Source organism: Anomaloglossus baeobatrachus, chromosome 4 (assembly GCF_048569485.1).
Source record: "Anomaloglossus baeobatrachus isolate aAnoBae1 chromosome 4, aAnoBae1.hap1, whole genome shotgun sequence".
Lineage (NCBI taxonomy): Eukaryota > Metazoa > Chordata > Amphibia > Anura > Aromobatidae > Anomaloglossus > Anomaloglossus baeobatrachus.
Genome location: NC_134356.1, coordinates 651,820,259 through 651,841,454, shown reverse-complemented (window position 1 = coordinate 651,841,454; position 21,196 = coordinate 651,820,259). Strand labels below are relative to the sequence as shown.

At 44.8% G+C, this 21,196-nt stretch overlaps 1 protein-coding gene across 2 annotated transcripts in view; it reads left to right on the top strand.

Moving 5' to 3' along the window:
• The first annotated feature begins 502 nt into the window (after positions 1 to 502).
• Positions 503 to 21,196, top strand: part of LOC142302008 (uncharacterized) — a 150,987-nt gene continuing 130,293 nt past the window's right edge. For both annotated transcript variants that reach the window (XM_075343079.1, XM_075343078.1), the window contains exon 1: positions 503 to 657. The gene's annotated coding sequence lies outside the window, so the exon portion shown is untranslated. The remainder of the gene's footprint in view (positions 658 to 21,196) is intronic.

The following is a 21,196-nucleotide window of genomic DNA, read 5'->3' as shown; positions in this document are numbered from 1 at the left end:
GGATGACCACCTGAACATTTACCCCTCACCCTTTTACTAGTTTTGCTCTGGTTATGAATAACGAGAACTGTGTGGGTTCACATAAGTCCCAAAAAATGGGAAGAGGGCTAGCCTGAATCACCCCATCCCCAAATCGTTAGAAGTTGACAAGCTTCTAGTTATGTTTTGAGGGACAATTATACTTGTACTGACATCTCCCATGTATGCCATATAGGAATTTAACATTCCTTAATAATGTTCTGTCGCAACTTCATAAACTAAAAACACATGTGTATCCTGGGATCCTGCATTAAAAAAAGTCTGTACATCCAAAATAGTATCCTCATCAGTGCATGAACGTCAAGAAATCATGCCGTCACAATATTAAAGCCCAAGCAGTCTATGATGACTGGTTACTGAAACTCTCCAGCTGTTCACGGGACGCTGACAGCTTTTCTATGGTAATCGTGCCAAACATGGGCCGGATCTTATTATCAGGAAGCAGAAAGTTTTTCTAGATAAAGTCAAGTCCGAAAAAGAAAAGGAGGAAGTTGTTCTGAGAGCATTAGAGCTGCAGATTTAACTAATGACACAAGAACTTCAGACTTTACAAGGAGAACCTGGATCTATAGAGGTCCCTCATTTGGAGAACTCTGCTACAGAAACTCTTCAGAAAATGTGAGTATTTTTGCAAATTAATGAGTGCTTATTGGGGGTTCAAGAGATTTAGGGGTGAATAAATATATTCCACTATAGAATTATTTTATTTGCTAATCAAGATTTAAACGATTGGAGAAGCTTGTTTGGTAATGAAGCCACATTTTGTACACTTTTTGTTGAGGTTCCCGGTGGAGTTTGACAGTTTATGGAAATAGACGTTAAACATTACACAGATTTCCGTAAAAAAATTAACAGATTTTTCAAGTCAACATCATAGTACAGTATTATTTTTTATTAGACAATTAAATGAAAGTGTTTAATAGAATCAAGAGAGCGATATATGTTGTGACCTGTGGTGAGCAGACCCTCTCGGGGTGGACAATCTCTCTAGTTTGGTGTTTTTAACTTGCTTTCTATACGTCAGTTGCTTTATTGTGGTAAAAAGAGGAAATAAAAAAAAAATCCTCAACTGCGAATACCTTAAACGTCGTACATTCTTGAGTTATCTCAGGAGACCTTCTAAGAGAAATGAGTTACCAAGCTTTTAATAGAGATCACCTAAGGATATGTATACATTTTGTTATCGCCAAGTTTTCCAATGAAAACTGTTTCAAGAAGCATTCCTTGTTTGGGGAGTTTGTAGAAAAGTTTTTAATTTACTGAAGCTTTTATGAAGAGTTTTGGGGGTATGTACACTCATTGAAAATGACAGGTATGTACCACAGAAGTGATGTAAGCCTGAAGGTCCGTTCTGGTACGTATAGTGCCACATGTTTGTAAAGTGTTTATTGGTTCAGGTTTACAGGTAGCTGGAGAGATAGATGGGTCTAGTTACCTACATACCTTATCCATGGGTGTTTTTGACATGTGTCTGAGGCTTAATGGAGTTAGCCTGTGTTTGACATGGGGAGAGTCTGCAACCAGTATGAGAAGTGCTAGGCTGTGGGAAGGAGCCTCTGGGAGAGGTCCCATGCAGACACTGGCAGGAGTTAGGGTCTACAGGCTGCCATACCCCTGCTGCAGGCACACTACGACTAAGTACGAACCAGAAATTCGGGTATCTGAGAAGCAGCCTCCGAGAGGGTAAAGAGGCTTTTGGACTTGGAACAGACGAAGCCTCGCTGAAGCAATTCCTTGAGAGAGAGAGCGAGAGAGCGAGAGAGAGAGAGAGAGAGAGAGGGTCCACTTCAGCTGACCGGGTTCAATGGGATACAAGAATTGGGGTCCAAACCTGGCTGGCGAACCGCAAGTGTACCAGCCTGAAGGCCGTGTGCGTAATCTGTACTACAAACACAGTTTATGCCTTTGTAAACGTTTTTTGTTATTATGCTATCTCAAAGATGCAACAAAAGTGAGTGACCCCCATCACATGAGTAAGTGAACTCTCACAGCACACGACTTTGTTCCGCACATGGAACCATTGAGTTTTTCTTGACGAAACCTCTTCAGGAAAACACCAACTGTCTTTTGCCCGAAGTTGCTTCAGTGGTCATCTTGACATTGTCTTACACTGCAGCTCTGTTGCCGACATCTTTTTTTCTGGATTTTACATTATAGTGGTGAAGAATGGATGTTACTTCTTATAATCAGTTCACATTCTCCAAACCATGAAGAGGACATGAACATGTGCACAGCAATGTCGTTTTGACATTGCTGTGCACTATACTCGATTTTCGCACATAATTATTTTGCTGAAGAGTTTTTTGCAGCCTTCTCATTAGAAAGTGCTTCATTTAGAGTGTTTTCCATTATGAGACGCTTCAAAGAATTTGGACTTTCTTTTCTCCCACTAGCCTTTTTCAGAACCTGATGAAGAACAAATGGATTAAAAAACTGCAAATATGAACAGCAAGTAGTCTTACAATAAAAAGGAATACTAAATGAGGAAAAACAGGTGCAATAGGGTCTGATCTGTCGTACAAGGAGAAACCTAGAATATGGTTTTGCTCACCTGGAAGGGTTGTGTCAGAAACAACCACTGAAAAAAATCTTGGTTGAACAACTGTTACAGCCCCGTATATCGAGGATACTTCAATTAGCCAAAGGATTGGAAGGGTGTAAAAGCTGCACTGCTGTACATAGAAGATGAACGCTGGATCTCTGATATGTGACTTTAATCAATGCGTTTCGCAGTAATTCTTCTTCTTCATCAGGAAAAATGTGATGATCCTGATGAAGGACTCCGAAACAGCTCTGATCAGCAGAAATGCAGCATTTCTGTTAGGCTGCTTTCACATCAGTGTTTTTTTGACGGCCGTCAAAAAAACGCAAAATTAATCTGACTGGATCCTTGACAAATGCGATGTCATTTCAATACATTTTCAATGGAATAGCAGTAAGATGCGTTTGCATGCACTTGCATGCATCATATACCGGATTTTTTTGCGTTTTTTACCTTGTTTCAAAAACACTACTTGTAGCGTTTTTGACCTGCGTCCAAATACTGCATCTCACTGGATCCTGACTATATTGCATGCAACCGCGCGGGAACTCTCTCTCTCTCTCTCATCAACAACGGCGTGTGCATTTGCAGGCTGTCAGGTCGAGTTCCACTGACTCCCGATCACATGACTCCAATGCCCGCCCATAAACTGAAAGTGAAAGGATCCTGTAAAATAACACTTGTGTTTGCATGCATTCAACACTAAATCAACAGGATCCAGTCATATTCGGTTTGGTTTTTTTTGACGTCCGTCAAAAAAACGCTGATGTGAAAGCAGCCTTAGAGCTTCTACTCTGCCGGCTGTAACAGGAACTAAGTCATGATAGCAACAGCAGTGATCATATGAACCATCACTACCATGGCAACCATCGGCTCCCTGTGATCGCGTTCAAGGGGCCTCCGATGGTGGCAGGGAAAGGCGATTTCCCTGCCGTGGCTATTTAAATCGCGCTGCCACATTATGACAACGCAATCTAAGGGGTAAACAGGCATGGGTGGATCTCAGAACCACCTGCTCCTGTTAGCCACGCATGTCTGCTGTTCAAATCAGAAGACATATGCAGGGATTGCCGCCAGCTCACCACAACAGCCGGCGGCGATTACTCCGACATGATGTAGGATGTACCGGTACGTCCTAGGTCATAAAGGAGTTAAAATAAGCACAAAATCTTGATCATGTAATTTTATTTGTACAGTTTTACTGTATAGTGAATATGGTAAATAAGAAAAAACCCTAAAAACATTCATGGAATTGTACTTTTTTTTAGCAATTTCACTACACTTGGAATTTTTTTTCCCATTTTCCAGTACAATATGGGGCAGAATGAATGTTGTCACTCAAAAGTGCAACTCATCCCTCAAAAAAAAACAAGCCCACATACTGCTATATTGATGGAAAAATAAACAAAGTTATGGCTCTTGGAAGAAAGAGAGCCAAAAATAAAAACAAAAAGTGGAAAAATTGCCGGGGGTGAGGAAGTTAATATTGCGATTTGACAATGGTACATCACACAAATATACTGTAGGCTGTTACAGAATTTTTGTGCGGTTCCACCCTCCTGGCATTTGTTCCTATGCGATCTTTTTTTGGGTAGGAGAAATTAATCTATTTGAACCCAAAATCTTTAAAAAAAAAATATCTGTACTGTATAGTAAATCAATACATTTATGTGTGTAGATCTGCTTTGTCAAACCTATGTAAACTGTCAAATCGTAGACATACATTCCACACAGTTATGATGGGCAGGCTGCTATTGCTTTAGTCATTTTGGCTGTCACGTGAACCCAGTGACTAACAGTTCTGGTTAATTCCATATCTTTCTCAATTGACTAATGCCATCAGCTGCACTCAGCATTCTGCTCAAATAATTTTTTCATTCATAGCTGAGAAACCATTACTTCTTCACCTTCAAAACAGTCCACCTGTTTTGTCTCCAGAAGTAATAAACAGGGAATATTTTTGAACTCACGCTGTAAAAAAGCCATGGTTTCTTTCAATTACATCCCCTGTGTATATACACATACAAGGCAGGCTCACAAAAAAGTTATAATTTTTGGACCGTTAATACAAGTTAAGCAGCCTACAAAGTCTGAAACTGTAGTAAGTAATCGCATAGGCAGTCAGTTACTATCGTTTAGGATGGTTTCACACATCCGGCATTTCACCGCTTTGCTGGATCCGTCACACTCCAGTACAATGCAATACAGTACAATGGCATCGCGGCACGCTTCGTTCACATGCTCTGGTCACATAACAGCATGTGACTGGAGCTTGCCGCGATGCCATTGTACTGTATTGCACTGTACTGGAGTGTGACGGATCCGGCAAAGCGGTCAAATGCCGGATGTGTGAAACCGGCCTTGCCATCCTTTTCCCTCTAGCCATGTAGGTTGAGGTCACTTGGATATTACTAAGGCCTGCGACACACATCCGTGCCGCCGGCACGTGTTTGTCATTTTTTACACGTACCGGCGGCACGGAGACACGTACAACAATGCTACCCTATGGTAGCAGGCACACACACGTAAAACCACATGGAACGTGTGTCCGTGTGCGTTTGTACGTGTGTGCGTTTTTCAAAGCGCTGACATGTCCGTATTTTTCTCCGGCAGCACGGGTGTCACACGGCCCGCACCCGTACTACACGGGTGTAGTGTGGATGCGGTCCCGTGTGACACGCGCCGGAGAAAACACACGTGTCAGTGAAAAAAAAAAACATTAACTCACCTTCTCCAGCCCTCCTGTCTCTGCCGCTGCTGCCTCTTGCTGCCGACCGCCGCTCATTAATCTCATAGAATATTCACTTCACTGCCTGGCACCAGCAGCAGCGGGAAACGGCAGGGCTGGAGACGAAGATCAGCACCACGGACAGCAGCGCGGACATCAGGAAGGACCAGGTGAGTATAATAATTACCGGTTCTACGTGTGCTATCGCGGATAGCACACGTAGAACACACGTGACCCTCACGTACCAAAAACACATACTTACCTGCACACAACACGCAGGGGAAATACGTGTCTCTCGGCACGTGCGTGAATTTCACGTGAATGTGGCAGAGGCCTAAGGCTGTGTTTGCAATACAGAGCTCAAAACAGATTCAGTACACACCCAAGAGACACCAGAATGTTATCTCCTTCACACTAGGCTGAATTTCCGTTTTTTTCTTGTTTTTTTTTTTGCTCCCCTTCTTCTTCCAAAGACATACAGATAGGGTTTCCCTGGATTGTGAGCCCCAATGGGGACAGTGTTGTAAATGTATGTAAAGCACTAGAATAAAATTCTTCCGAGAGTCGTAACCTTTTATTTTTTCATCAATTTTGCCATATGAGGGCTTGTTTTTGATCGACAAGTTGTACTTTTAAATTAATCCATAAGTTTTATCATATAGTGTACAGGAAAACGGCAAAAAAATTCCAAGTGCAGAAAAATTGTATAAAGTGTTATTGCACAATTGTTTTGAGATATTTTATTCACCGTGCTCACTATATGGCAAAACTGATGTATCGGTATGATGCCTCAGGTCGGTACGAGCTTGTAGATACCAAACATGTATAGGTTTACTTTTATCAAATGGGTTAAAATAAAATCTGACGTTTGTCCAAAAAAAGTGGTGAACCTTTTGCGCCATTATCCATGACCTGTAGCGTTCTCACTTTTCAAGATCTATGGCTCAGTGATAGCTTATTTTTTGCGTCTCGAGCTGACATTTTTAATGTTACAATTTTTTGCATATGCCTTGTTTTGATCATCTGTTATTGCATTTTGTGCTAGATTTGTGGCGACCAAAAACCATAATTTTGGGGTTTGGATTTTTTTGCCGCTACGCCGTTTACCAATTAGATTAATTGATTTTATATTTTAATGTACCGGGCATTTCTGAACGCGGCGATACTAAATATGTGTGTATTTTTTTAACCCTTTAATTTTCCATGGGGCGAAAGAGCAGTGATTTGAACTTTTAGGTTTATTTTATTTTTTTTTTTTTAAAAAAAAATTTAAATTTTCTTTAACTTTTTTTTTATATTGTACTTATCTTCCTAGGGACTATAAGGATCAGCAGTCTGATCGCTCATTTATTTCTGTTGATCACAGCTACTCAGTTCTGATCACTAGAAATACTCACCTACTCCAGCAAGGAAAGGGCTGACATGGCGAGTCACTATTGTACACACAGGGAAGTGTTATAAATTGATCTATAGTTTTTCTGGAGCAAGATCCTTATTAATAGGGATATTTTGTGAAAGGTCTTACTCCTACCGAAACAAACGTGGCCTTTGCGAATACTTGGTACATAATCTATACTTGTCCTAGAAAGTGTGAAAGGTGCTAGGAGAGATGGGAGACCTTCTGCACTCACAGAAGAGTTATCAAATCTCTCAGGCTATGCCCTGGAGTTTTCGCTAAGTTTAGACCAAGAGCGATGTAATTGCTGAACAGTGGGGAATCATGGGATAACTATGAATAAACAAAGCTCAGCTCACCAATAATAACTGAATCCAGTACACGGATATTGTTGCCAAAACACTCAAAACTGGAAGCAAAGAGGAGCAATCCGGCTCAACGGACATTAATCTTCTTTATTGGTACATGTTAAAGTTCCAAATAACACTGTTCTCGGCCTGGAGCAATAAAAAACACAACATGTTTTCTTAAGTCATGGTATTTAGAATGGTGTCAGAGGTCAGTTTAGATAGTATCACATGTTTGGTTAAGGCTAGTTTCACACATTCGGCTTTTCACCGGATTGCTGGATTCGGCGCACTCCAGTACAGTGCGATACAGTACAATGGCATTCCGACAACTTCCGGGTGACATGCTCCGGTCACATGACAGCATGTGACCAGAGCTTGCCGCGCTGCCATTGTACTGTATACACTGTACTGGAGTGCACCGAATCCGGCCAACCGGCGAAAAGCCGAATGTGTGACACGGCCCTAACACAGCACTGATGAAATTAATTTAGAAGATGTCTGTCAAAACAGAATCAGGATATCAAAATCAATTCATGTGTGAATGATGGCAACTGGATAGGCAGCACAATGTGTTTAGGTATGAATAAATCAGAGGTGTGGTGGAAAAGGCACATTATATATATATATATATATATATATATATATATATATATATATAAAAAAGCCACCAGTAAAGACTTTTCTCTCTTAGGTCGGTTTCATACATCCGGCTTGGATTCGGAGTACGCCAGTACAGTGTATACAATACAATGGCAGCGCTGCATCTTCCGGGTCACATGCTCCGGTCACATGACAGTATGTGACCGGCACTTGTCGCGCTGCCATTGTATTGTATACACTGTACTGCTATGTGCCGAATCCGGCAAACCGCCAAAAAGCCGGATGTGTGAAACTAGCCTTAAGAACCGAGCCACTTTGGCCGTTCATGACTGAGCCTTATTTCTCTATTCTAACCAGCATCACTTTATGAGTTAATAACTTTGACACGCTTCAACATATCTCATACCTTTTTTGTGACATGTACTTCATATTAGTGAGAAATTTTGGTTGATATTATTTGCGTTTATTTATAAAAATGTATTTGTTTTTTTTTTTGCAAAAAATTTAAAAATATTTTTTATTGTTTCATATTGTCTGTACATGTTCCCTCTGAATTGTAAAGCGCTGCGGAATATGAAGGCGCTAGATAAATTAAAATTGTTATTATTATATTATCTAATTTACATCAGTGCCATTTTTGAAACCTATTTTTCAAAGAAGTTAGAAGCAATTTCTCATTTTTCCAACAAAACCAATTATTTTTAGAGACATCACATTTGAAGTGACCCCCTTCAAAGTGCTCAAAACCACATTTAAGAAGTTTGTTAACTCTTTGTAACGCCGGTGCCGACTTACTGCCCTAGCCAGGTAGAGTCCTTCCCCAGACCCCCCTGGCCATCTATGTATGCTGCTGCTTCCTTCCCCTCCCGGGCAATGTACATGGCACACGGGTTCCTGGGTGTGCACCTTAGATGCATGCGCACACCGGCCCTCCTCTTAAAGGGCTGGTGTGGCGCCCTGGACAAGCCAGGTCGTCACAGATACTGCAACAACACACCCCACACCCCGGCTAGGCACACCTAGGTCAAACACAAATCTTTGTTGCCTTCCTCCAGGGGCTGATGTCCACACTAGGGGGTGGGCCAGGCGGTTGGCCCCACCCACCGAGGAGTTCACAGTCCTGGAGGTGGGAAAAGTAGGCAGATGAGTTCAGATCAGTTAGGGAGTTGGAGAAGTGAAGTGGTAGAGGAGCAGCCTGACTGTGTCCGGGTGCGTGGCCCGGGCACATACAGCAAAGTTGGCAGACGGTGGTGACCATCTGCAGGAGAGGCTGATTGAAGTGAACCGTAAGGACCGGGGACGGGCGGTGGCCCGCCGGTACCGGATCGGGGAGCGAAGAGAAGCCAGCACCATTTGGCAGGGCCTACAGACCCCGACCAGGCTAGGAGTCGCCGTAAAACTGGTCAAATCCGTTAGCGAAGGGAACCTCCGGGGTTTCCCAGCAGTCAAGACCCGATTGAAGGCAACAGCTCAAACAATGAAGGGAAACACAGTCACCGCCAAGGCTACAGTTCCCAGGGCCAGAACCTGCGGGCAAAAGGGGCTCCCTCAGCATCCATCCAAGCTGGGGAGCGGGTTACCGGTGGGAAGCCACCAGAACCGAGAACACAACACAGGTGCAGGGAAAGGCAGTCACCACCAACCTACCGGGAGAAGAACAACCGCAGCCGTCTGTGGGACCCGTCCATCCACCCGTTTGTTTTACCGGAGACTTTGTGTTCATCATTGGCTGAGTGAGTACCACTGTGCCGTGCGGCACCGCACTGCCCCTGCGACCCTGCACCTCACCAGGCCCCGTAACCCACCTGCCATCCCCTCACCGGGCCCTGGGACAACCAACCCCCCTACCCACGGAGGAGAAAAACAACATCCAAGCTGCTCCCTGTCATCGCTCCTAGGATCCCTGTCCATAGCAGCGGTGATGTCACAACCTCACCACAACCGTGGGTGGCGTCACGGACAATATCCCTAAACCAAACCACCCCCCTTTCACTCACGGGCGAGGAACGCCGCTCGAGTCCCCGGGATCCGGCCCACCGCTCGAGCCACCACCGAGCAGCAGCCGGACCCGAGCAGTGGGTGAGCGCAGCGTCCCCTCCCCGCCCGCGACACTGGCGTACTATTTCCAGGAAATGCCCCTCAGCCTATGGTTGAGAGGCACAGTGTATTTAAGACATCCTCCCATTAAGTGAGGTGCCTGCGAAACGCCTCTAGTTAGTCAGTCTCCAGTTTGCTATTAGCTAGTTGTTAGGTCCTGAGCTCTTGCCCTATTATGACTCTGTCCGTCTCCAGTACCTGCCTTCCCATACCTGTCTATCCCTGACGTACCCACCATTCCTATTTGTACCCGCCTGCCTCAGTCACCCCATCTATACTTATCTATACCTGGCTCCGTCATCTGTTCTGGGGGTCACCTCCTGCCATAGTCCCGATCACTGCCCTTGGAGTGGTACCTGGCATCCACCTTATGGTTGGTGCTTAGTTAAGCCCCTCCCACTAAGGGTAAGCCCGGATTCCCCTTGTAGTCGAGTGGATCCACTAATCCCGCTTACTGCCTCTACATTGGCCAAGAGCGTTACCCCCTTTATGTGCATCACAGGAATTAAAGCAATGAACATTTTACTTTTTCCTACAAAAATGTTGCTTTAGACCTAAGGTTTGGATTTTCATTTGCATTTTTGTACAATTTGTAATGAGTACGCCAATACCCCATATGTGGTGGAAAAGTACTGTTTTGGCCGCTGGGCTCGGAATGGAAAGGGCGCCATTTGACTTTGTCTCTAAATTTGGACTGTATCTTATATTTCGGTCCGTCTTTTAGTCAGAAAAATGTGATACATTTTACCATTAAAATATTATTTTACGCCTGCTTTACACCCTACAATTAAGCATACGATATCGTATGCGATGTGACACGCCCCCATCGTATGTACGGCACGTTCAATTTGTTGACCGTGTCGCACAAACGATTAATTGCCGTCACACGTACTTACCTACCATACGACCTCGATGTGGGCCGCAAACATCCACTTCCTGGAGTAGGAGGGACTTCGGCGTCACAGTGACGTCACAAAGTGGCCGGCCAATTGAAGCGGAGGGGCAGAGATGAGCGGGACGTAAACATCCCGCCCACCTCCTTCCTTCTGCATTGCCGGCGGGAGCCACGGGACGCAGGTAAGATCTGTTCATCATTCCCGGGGTGTCACACACTGCGATGTTTGCTGCCTCGGGAACATTGAACAACCCGACGTGCAATTTTTAGCAAATCAATGACGTGTATGTGATGAACGGTTTTACGTTCAATCAGAATCGCACATAGCTGTCACACCGGATTATAAGACGCACCGCAAATTCAGACATAAAAAAAGGTAAAAAAAAGAAAAATGGGGTCCGTCTTATACTCCGGTGTTGTCTTACCTGAGGGGGGCAGCAGTGGTGGTGAAGCGGGGTCATGGGAGGCAGAGGTTGTGCTGGCAGGTGTGGCGGGTCAGTGACGGTGGCGTCCGTGGTGGCAGGTGCGGCAGGGTCCGTGGTGGCAGGTGCGGTGGGGTCCGTCGTGGCAGGTGTGGCGGGGTCCATGTGGCAGGTGAAGCGGGGTCCGTGGGGGCGGCAGCAGCGGCGGCGGGTGAGTGGTGCAGCAGGCCAGTGCGGTGAGTGTTGTCCGTGGCCCCAGTTCAAATGATGGTGCCTGGAGCGGTGCATGCGCAGATGGAGCTCTCGTCCAAGAGCTCCATCTGCGCACGCGCCCACTCCCGGCGCTATCATTTGAAACTGGGACCGCGGACACACTGTAACACAGGGTAGCCTGCTGCACAGCCGCCCGCACGCACAGAGTATCAGCCAAGAGGCTGCCCGTCCACCCGCTCAGAGAGGCAGCCGACACTGACAGGCACCCGGCTACTGCCCGCACACAGGCACCCGGCTGCCGCCCGCATGGAGGCACAGGCACCTGACTGCTGCCCGCACAGGCACCTGACTGACACCCGCACGCAAGCACAGGTACCCGGCCACTTGCACGCAGCCACAGGCACCCGGCCGCCCAATCGCCGCACAGACAGGAACCAGGTAAAGCTATATTCGGATTTTAAGATGCACACCTCATTTTCCTCCCAATTTTTTGGGAGGAAAAGTGCGTCTTATAATCCGAAAAATATGGTATGTTGTTTTTTTTCAAGGTTTGCTGCTTTTACATAATAAAAACTATTTTATAGAAAAATTTTATAAAAAAAAAAAATTGTTTTTGTGTCACTTTAGAGTTGGCTTGTTTTTTGCTCAAGGCAGGATCTTACAGGCCACCATACCTTGATAGCCCCATTGCCATTATTCAGCCAAGGATCACCATGTAGACACGATTGCAAACGCTTTGTCCTGATCGAATCAAAGAGGGAGCCCCCTTCATCTAAACAAGTTAATGATTATTGATTAAATACCCCTGATCGGTGCTATAGCTGATACTTAGTGATGATTTTGCTGGCTTTCGAAGTGAGGCAGCAAGATCATCTCACTGTACATGTATGGCTGTTTGCGGGAATGCAATTCCAGCAGTGCTGTACATGTATGGCACATACTGTATAATGAAGGGGTTAAAGCAGTTGTATCAGAAGCATTGGCTTATTTTTTTGTTGGGAAAGTAAGTCGGGTGGGACTTTTGAGTAATTCCTATTAAAGGTAACCTGTCAGGTGCAATATGCATGCAGAACCACGAGCAGTTCTGGGTGTATATTACTAATCCCTGCCTAACCGTCCCTGTATACACTAGCATAGATAAAGGTACCATTAAAAAAAAAGTATTTCTAAAAATAGTTTTTTATATGCTAATGAGGCCAGTGACTAGTCACAAGGGTGTTACTTCCCTTGGCCAGTTGGTCCACATAGCATGCTAGCACACCCCTGTGAGCATATTAACATGCTAATGAATGCGCAGAGACGCCGCACACACCTCACTCTTGGTGGAGGCCAGAGGCGGATGGATGCGCACTGGGCACAATGCGGAGTCCCCAGCAATTCCAGTCATGTGCACTATAAATCACTGAAGTCAGGAATGTTACATTGGCATCAGTTTAGTGCACATGATAGGAAGTCCCAGGGACTCCAGATCATGCCCAGTGCGCATCCATCCGGTTTGAAGTATGTGCGGAGTCGCTGAGCATTCATTAGCATGTTAGTACGCTCACAGGGGTGTGCTAGCATGCTATGTGACCGACTAGCCAAGGGAAGTAACACCCTTATGACTAGTCACTGGCCTCATTAAGAAGCAATCTTTAGAAATACTTTTTCTAAAGATCTCTTTATCTATGCTAGTGTATACAGGGACGGTTAGGCAGGGATTAGCAATATACACCCACAACTGCTCGTGGTTCTCTGTGCATATTGCACCTGACAGGTTCCCTTTAAGGAAAGGACTCGCAGAAAAACCAACGCAACTGCAGATACAAAGGCATACAAAACATTTTAGTTCTTATCACTTTAAAATACTTAAATAATAATATTTATTCATTTATATAGCGCTATTAATTCCACAGCCCTTTACATACATTGGCAACACTGTCCCCATTGGGGCTCACAATCTAAATTCTCTATCAGTATGTTTTTGAAGTGTGGGAGGAAACTGGAGTACCCAGAGGAAACCCACGCAAACACGGGGAGAACATACAAACTCTTTGCAGATATTGTCCTTAGTGGGACTAGAACCCAGGATGCCAGCACTGCCACACTGAAGTGCTAACCACTGAGCCAGTGGTAACGAAACTTTCTGATTATCATATTTAGCAGGCCTATGCTTTCTGCTTTCTAATGCATGTGTTCTCCGGTCTGTGTATTCAGAGTTCCTGTCTGCTGAGCTGGGGGTCTATTGTGTGACTGATGGTGCTCAACACCTTGACCTCCTTAGATCTGCAGGCAATTCCACTACCTGCTATATATGAAAAAAAATCAAAAAGTTTTATTACTATTTCTTTGGCTGTAGATGGTCATATGAAAGATCGTCCCAGTTTCATCCAGGAAGATCAGTCAATTATTTTTCCCAATTTTAATCCATGTGTCATCTGGATATCCGTGTGATCTGATATTATGCAACTACATTAAAAAATTTACATGATCAAATACAGTTTGCTCGGTTTATAAATGAAATGTAAAAATCGAATGTCTGTTGGATGTTCTGTGGGGTATTTGTTTTCCTTTACTCACCCATAGACTGAATAGACGGGCCTCATCTGAGGCTGAAGGAAGTACCGCATGCTGTGACTTTTTTTATAGCCGGACTGAGATAACAAATCTTTCATCTGAATAGCTCCTGGAAGAAGCATAGTTAATGCGAAACGTACGTTGGGTGTGTGGGACACGATTACCTCTTTTGCTGATTCCCATATAGGTATATTTCAGCGTATATTTGGACCTCTATTAACTGCTATGTGATTATGATGTGATTGTTATTTAACAGGTTTTTGACCTACTTGTGATATTACCTTAAGATGTTTAACATATAGGTACACACAGTATATATTGTTGAATATACGTTTACTGGTTGGTCCTGCTTTATTCAATCCTAACTTTTGTGTGGGGGTTTCGGCTAGGTGTTCCCAATATGCTATCTACCTTTTCTTGAGTGGGCTGGTTCTTGAGACATTCCTTGTAATTTTTTACATGTTTTTATCTACTTAATTAAGAATTTATTGTTTTATGCAAATGCATATGTAGTTGTTGGTTCATGAATAGCCCTATTGTAGAACATGGGTCAGTGTGCTATCCGATAAAAAAAAAAAAATAAAAAAAAATCAGAAAGCATATGTCCGAATTATATGCTTATCTGTATGAGCCCTTTATCTAGTTCAATAGTTCTACTTCCCGACATATGTCAACTTTGCCTTTTTTTGACCTTTTGTGTTCTTAATTGTTTTTCCTACACCTTCCTTCGGTTTCCTTTTAGGTTGGTTGTAGGTACAGGTGAGCGAACCTGAGGTTCGAGGTTCAAGTTCAGAAACTGACTTCCCCAAAAACAAAGTTTGGGTTCGAAGTTGAGTGAGTTACGAATGCAAACCACTCAAGAGGGCAGCGCTGTGCTTGGGTATGATTGATGCTCAGCCCCGTGCAAGCCGCTTGTACTGTTTGAATGGCTCACACTGGGGGTAAAATCAGCATGATCTGATGTAATGTGCACACAAAAAATAAAATTGAAAAACCCAGCCCACCCGCACCTGGAAGTGTTGTGCTTATGGCTACCTGCATGTGGGTGGAGACACAAACTACCCAATTATTGACTTCCATTGAGGTTCGGTTCAAGTCAGGGTCACAAACTGAACCTTTTCTAAGGTTCAAATGTACCCTGCGAACCAAACCTCCAAAGGTTCACTTATCTCTAGTTATAGGTTTCCATTGCTTGCATTTATTATTTCTCCTTTGTCCACTTGTAGTCGTTTTCTAGGCTTACTCACCTTTGCTTTTTTGTCTTCCAGTGCACTCTTTCCTTATCCTAATTAGTTGTATATCGACACCACTACTTTGGTTCCTTAAGAGGAATGAAAAATTGTTTGACGACCTTTTAGGGAGCAAGGTTCGAACTGTTCTTTTCTAGCTGTGGGGATGGAAACTTCTAGTCTGTACAGGAACCAGTAAGGCATGGGTGTGGCCATTCAAAAATTTGGGGGAGATTCACAAGGAGTGGACTGTTGCTGGAGTCAGTGTTTCAAGAGCCACCACACACAGACGTATCCAGGACATGGGCTACAAGTGTCACATTCCTTGAGTCAGGCCACTCATGACCAATAGACAACGCCTGAAGCATCTTACCTGGGGCAAGGAGAAAAAGAACTGGACTGTTCTCAGTGTCCAAGCTGTTGTTTTCAGATGAAAGTAAATTTTGCATTTTATTTGGAAATCGCGGTCCCAGAGTCTGGAGGAAGAGTGGAGAGGCCACAATCCAAGCTGCTTGAGGTTTAGTGTGAAGTCTCCACAATCAGTGATGGTTTGGGGAGCAATTTCATCTGCTGGTGTAGCTCCACTGTGTTTAATCAAGGTCAAAGTCAGCGCAACCATCTACCAGGAAATTTCAGAGCACTTCGTGCTTCCCTCTGCCGACAAGCTTTTTGGAGATGGAGATTTCATTTTCCAGCAGGACTTGGCTCCTGTCCACACTGCCAAAAGTACCAATACCTGGTTTACTAGCCCTAGTACAGTCATGGCGAACCTTTTACAGGCCGAGTGCGCAAACTGTAGCCCTAAACCCAATTTTTTTTCCGAAGTGCCAACCAATCCTATTATGTAAATAATTGATTTTAATCTTACCTTTGCAGTTTTCTCTTCAGCAGGAGGCATCACGCTCATGCTTACCACACATTGAAGCTCAGCCACTCCCACTGACCTTTCCAGACACAGTAGTTGGATTGATCTTTCTGGAAAAAATTGCAGCATATTAGACAGAGATTTTAACATGGGATGCAATCAGATTTAACCCTGTAATCCACATCTACATTTCAAAGTCTGAACATTTTGAAATCCCATAAAGACGTACCAGTTGTTCCCCTCCCCCTTCATTGTATAGTTATGCCCCCCTTCCTGGGCCACTTCCTGGTAAACATCTCCCCCATCCTGATATATATTTCCTACATTCTGGTGTATTTGTCCCCATCATGGCCCCATCCTGGTAAATGTACCTCATCCTGGTAAATGTCCTCCATGCTGGTAAATGTACCCCATCTTGACATATTGCCCATCCTTGTAAATGTTCACCCATCTCGGCTTGTACCCCATTCCTGGTAAATATCCTCCATCCTGGTAAATGTTCCCAATCCTGGTTAATGTACCCCATCCAGGTAAATGTACCCCCATCCAGGTAAATGTACCCCCATCGAGGTAAATGTCACCCTTCCTAGCATGTACCACCATCCTGGTAAATGTCCACCTTCCTGGCATGTTCCCCTTCCTGGTAAATGTTCCCCATCCTGGTAAATGTTCCCCATCTTAACATGTTCCCCATCCTGGTAAATGTTCCCCTTCCTGGTAAATGTACCCTATCGTGGCATGTTTCCTCCATCCTGGCATGTATGTTTTCCCCATCCTGGCATGCATGTTTCCTCCATCCTGGCATGCATGTTTCCTCCATCCTGGCATGTATGTTTTCGCCTTCCTGGCATGCATTTTTTCCCCATCCTGGTATGCATGTTTCCTCCATCCTGGCATGTATGTTTCCTCCATCCTGGCATGCATGTTTCCTTTAACCTGGTATGTATGTTTTCCCCATCCTGGCATGCATGTTTCCTCCATCTGTTTCCTCCATCTTGGCATGTATGTTTTCCCCATCCTGCCATGTATGTTTCCTCCATCTTGGCATGTATGTTTTCCCCATCCTGCCATGTATGTTTCCTCCATCTTGGAATGTATGTTTTCCCCACCCTCACATGTATATTTTCCCCATCCTGCCATGCATGATTCCCCATCCTGGCATGTTTGTTTACCCATGCTGGCATGTATGCTTCCTCCATCCTGGAATTTATGTTTTCCCCATCCTGGCATGCATGTTTCCCCATCCTGGCATGCATGTTTTCCCCATGCTGGCATGCATGTTTTCCCCTTATGCTGGCATGCATATTTCCCCCCCATGCTGGCATGCATGTTCCCCTCCCCATGCTGGCATGTATGTGTCCACCCCATGCTGGCATGCATGTTTTCTCCCCCCCTGTTCTGGCATGTATGTTCCCCCCATTCTGGCATGTATGTTTCCCCCCCATGCTGGCATGCATGTTCCCCTCCCCATGCTGGCATGTATGTTTCCACTCCATTCTGGCATGTATGTGCCCCCCCCCCATGCTGGCATGTATGTTTCCACCCCATGCTGGCATGTATGCCCCCCCATGCTGGCTGTATGTTTTCTCCCCCCCTGTGCTGGCATGTATGCCTCCCCCCATGCTGGCATGTATGTTTCCCCCCCATGCTGGCATGCATGTTCCCCCCCATGCTGGCATGCATTTTCCCCCCCATGCTGACATGCATGTTCCCCCCCATGCTGGCATGTATGTCCCCCACCCATGCTGGCACTGGCCCCTCATGCCCACCTTGGCACAGCCGCACACAAGTTATAAAAAAAAACAAAAAACCCCCAAAAAACAACACACAACTCACCTTCCAGCCTCCGCTCCTCCGCTGCATGCCGCTGGGTTCTCAGTTCCCACGCTCCCAGAAGACGTCATTACGCCAGCGCCACTCACTGACGCTCCTCCGTCTCCTAGGCAACACACCTTCGGCCTGGGAGAGGAGGAGTGTCAGAGTGAGGAGAAATGTCTCCTCTGCTCCAACACAGCTTTGAACTGCCACCGCGCCAGCAGTTCAAAGTGGCAGGATGAGGACACAGCGCGCGTGCCAGAAGAATGGGCTCTGCATGCCCCTGGTGGCATGCGTGCCATAGGTTCGCCATCACTGCCCTAGTATCACTGTGCTTGATTGACCAGCAAAAAAAATTGAGAATCTATGGGGTTTGTCAAGAGGAAGATTGAGAGATAGCAGACCCAACAATGCAGACGAGCTGAAGGCGGCTATCAAAGCAACCTGGGCTTCCATAACACCTCAGCAGTGCCACAGGCTGATCACCTTCATGCCACGCCGCATTGATACAGTAATTCATGAAAAAGGAGCCACAATCAAGTATTGAGGCATTTACTGTGCAGACTTTTCACTAGGCGCCAACATTTCTGAGTTTAAACCCTTCACCCCTGGCCACTAAAACACCCTAATGATTGGGCCATTTTTTGCAATTCTGACCAGTGTCACTCTGACAGGTTATAACTCTGGAACACTTCAACAGATCCTGATGATTCAGACAATGTTTTTTCACGACTTATTGTAATTATTGATAGGGGTAAATTTAGGCCATTGTTTTTGCGTTTATTTGTAAAAATTCAGAAAATTGGCAAAAATTCTGAAAATTTAGCAATTTTCAAAATTTTTAATTTTATGCCCATAAATCAAAGAGATATATCACACAAAATAGTGACTAAATAACATTTCCCACATGTCTACTTTACATCAGGACAATTTTTAAAACATTTTTTTTTGTTAGGAAGTTAGAAGGGTTCAAAGTTCATCAACAATTTCTAATTTTTCCAACAAAATTTGCAAAACCATTTTTTTAGGGACCACATCACATTTGAAGTGACTTTGAGAGGCCTAGGTACTATTCTAAAAAAATTCACCCCTCACACTGCTTAAAACCACATCCAAGAAGTTTATTAACCCTTTAGATTCTTCACAAGAACCAAAGCAATGTGGAAGAAAAAAATTAAAATGTTACTTTTTTACACAAAAATGTTATTTTCGCATAAATTTTTAATTTTTACAAGGGTATCAGGAACAAAAACAGCATAAAAAAAATTGTGCGATTTGTCCTGAGTATGCAGATATCTCATATGTGGTGGGAATCAATTGTTTGGGTGCACAGCAGGGCTCGGAAGGGAAGGAGCGGCATTCGAATTTTTGAAAGCAAAACTAGCTGGACTCATTACCGGACGCCATGTCACGTTTGGAGACCCCCTGAGGTGCCTAAACAATGGAGCTCCTCCAAAAGTGACCCCATTGTAGAAACTAGACTCCTCAAAGAATTTATCTAGATGTTTGGTTATCCCCTTGAAACACTGGGGACCTTGCAGAAGTTGATAACATTGAACCGTGAAAATATTTTTTTTCTTTTTAACCACAAAATTGTTACTTCAACCAGGTAGCCTTTTTCTTCACAAGGGTATCAGGAAAAAATGCACCATAAAGTTTATTGTGCAATTTCTCCTGAGTATGCTGATACCTCATATGCGGTGGAAATAAATTGTTTGGGTGCACGGCAGGGCTCAGAAGAGAAGGAGCGCCATTTGACTGCAAAATTGGCTGGACTCATTAGAGGATGCCATGTCGCATTTGGAGACCCCATAAGGTGCCTAAACAATGGCGCTTCCCCACAAGTGACCCCATTTTGGAAACTAGACCCCTCAAGGATTTCATCTAGATGTGAACACCTTGAACTGCTGGGGGCCTCACAGAGGTTGATAACATTAAACCATGAAAATCATTTTTTTTTTTATTACAAAATTGTTACTTCAACCAGGTAGCCTTTTTTTCATGAGGGTGTCAGGAAAAAATGCACCATAAAATATATTGTGCAATTTCTCCTGAATACACAGATACTGTACCTCATATGTGGTGGAAATCCACTGTTTAGGTGCACGGCAGGGCTCAGAAGGCAAGGAACGCCATTTGACTTTTCAAATGCATGGACGCTGCAGGATGCACATACAGATGAGGTGCAAAAAGCAATGGGGGATATGAATAAAAAAAAAAGGCTCGCCCAAAATTGAGCATGGACGCCAATGCGTTATGTGCATCATGGATCACTGCTCGCAGGATGCACGGATGGATAAGGTGCAAAAATGAACAGAGAATAAGGGACAGAAAAATAAATTATTATACTCGCAGGACCAGAGGAGCAGCAGGAGGATCACTGACAAGAGCAATTGCAGGAGGAAAAGCAGGCAGAATGATGGACAGTTTATTACAGAACGCAGCAGCAGGCCGTAAGATAGATGGTTCACCGAGGACAAGGAAGGACCCAGCAATGGAGGCAGATGCAATCGGACCAATAAAGACCTCAGACGACCCGGTGGCAGCAGGTAGGGGATGTTGGAAGGGGACAACAGATACCAAGGGGGGGACAGGGGAAGATAGAGAGATCACAGATCGGTGGGGGGGAGGTAGAGAGATCACAGATCGGCAGGGAGGCAGCACGAGAGCTCGCAGGGGCAGCAGGATGCAGGACTGACGATTGGACAGTGGCGGTGGCGTGGTACTACATGTATCAGCAGGGGCACAGAAGGCAGGTGAAAGCAGATAGAAAGATCGCAGATCGGCAGGAGCAGCACGGGAGCACGCAGGGGCAGCATGCAATACTTACAGTGGCAGCAGGAGCAGCGATCTGACAGCGGCGGCATAGTACTAAAAGTTCCAGCAGGGCACGCTGCAGACATGCTGGGGAAGGGCTCTCGAGTCCAAAACAAGCCTGGGGAGGGCAGTCACCGCCAGGTCAGACCACTCCACCTGCATGCTAACTGGAGCGATTGCGCATCATTGCACGATCGCGCCAATCAGTGTTGCAGGTGGGGGGCACTTTGTTTGCTGTCCTCAAGCCTATGATCTGCTATTGCTGCAGTGAATTATAGCTGGATCTCACCGGATTGTACTGTTTGGGGCATTTTTTTTAGCCGAAAAACATGTGATTGGCGGTTCAGATTTGAACCGCCAATCACAGCGATGGTGGATTGTGGTGACAATGCCACCCCCCGGGGGCAAGCAAAGGTCCAATGCTGTAAGAAACAGTAGGAGGAATCATTTTCAAGCCGTTGCTATGGCCACGGCAATCAAATGAATTTTAGGCAGTAAAGTCACGTCCCTGGTCGTTAAGTCATGTAACAATAGGACGTAATTTTTCTGCCCACAGTCATGAAGGGGATAAAATCATTTTTTCAGTTGGTCTTATATAATATTCTAATTTTCTGAGATAATGACTTTCAGGT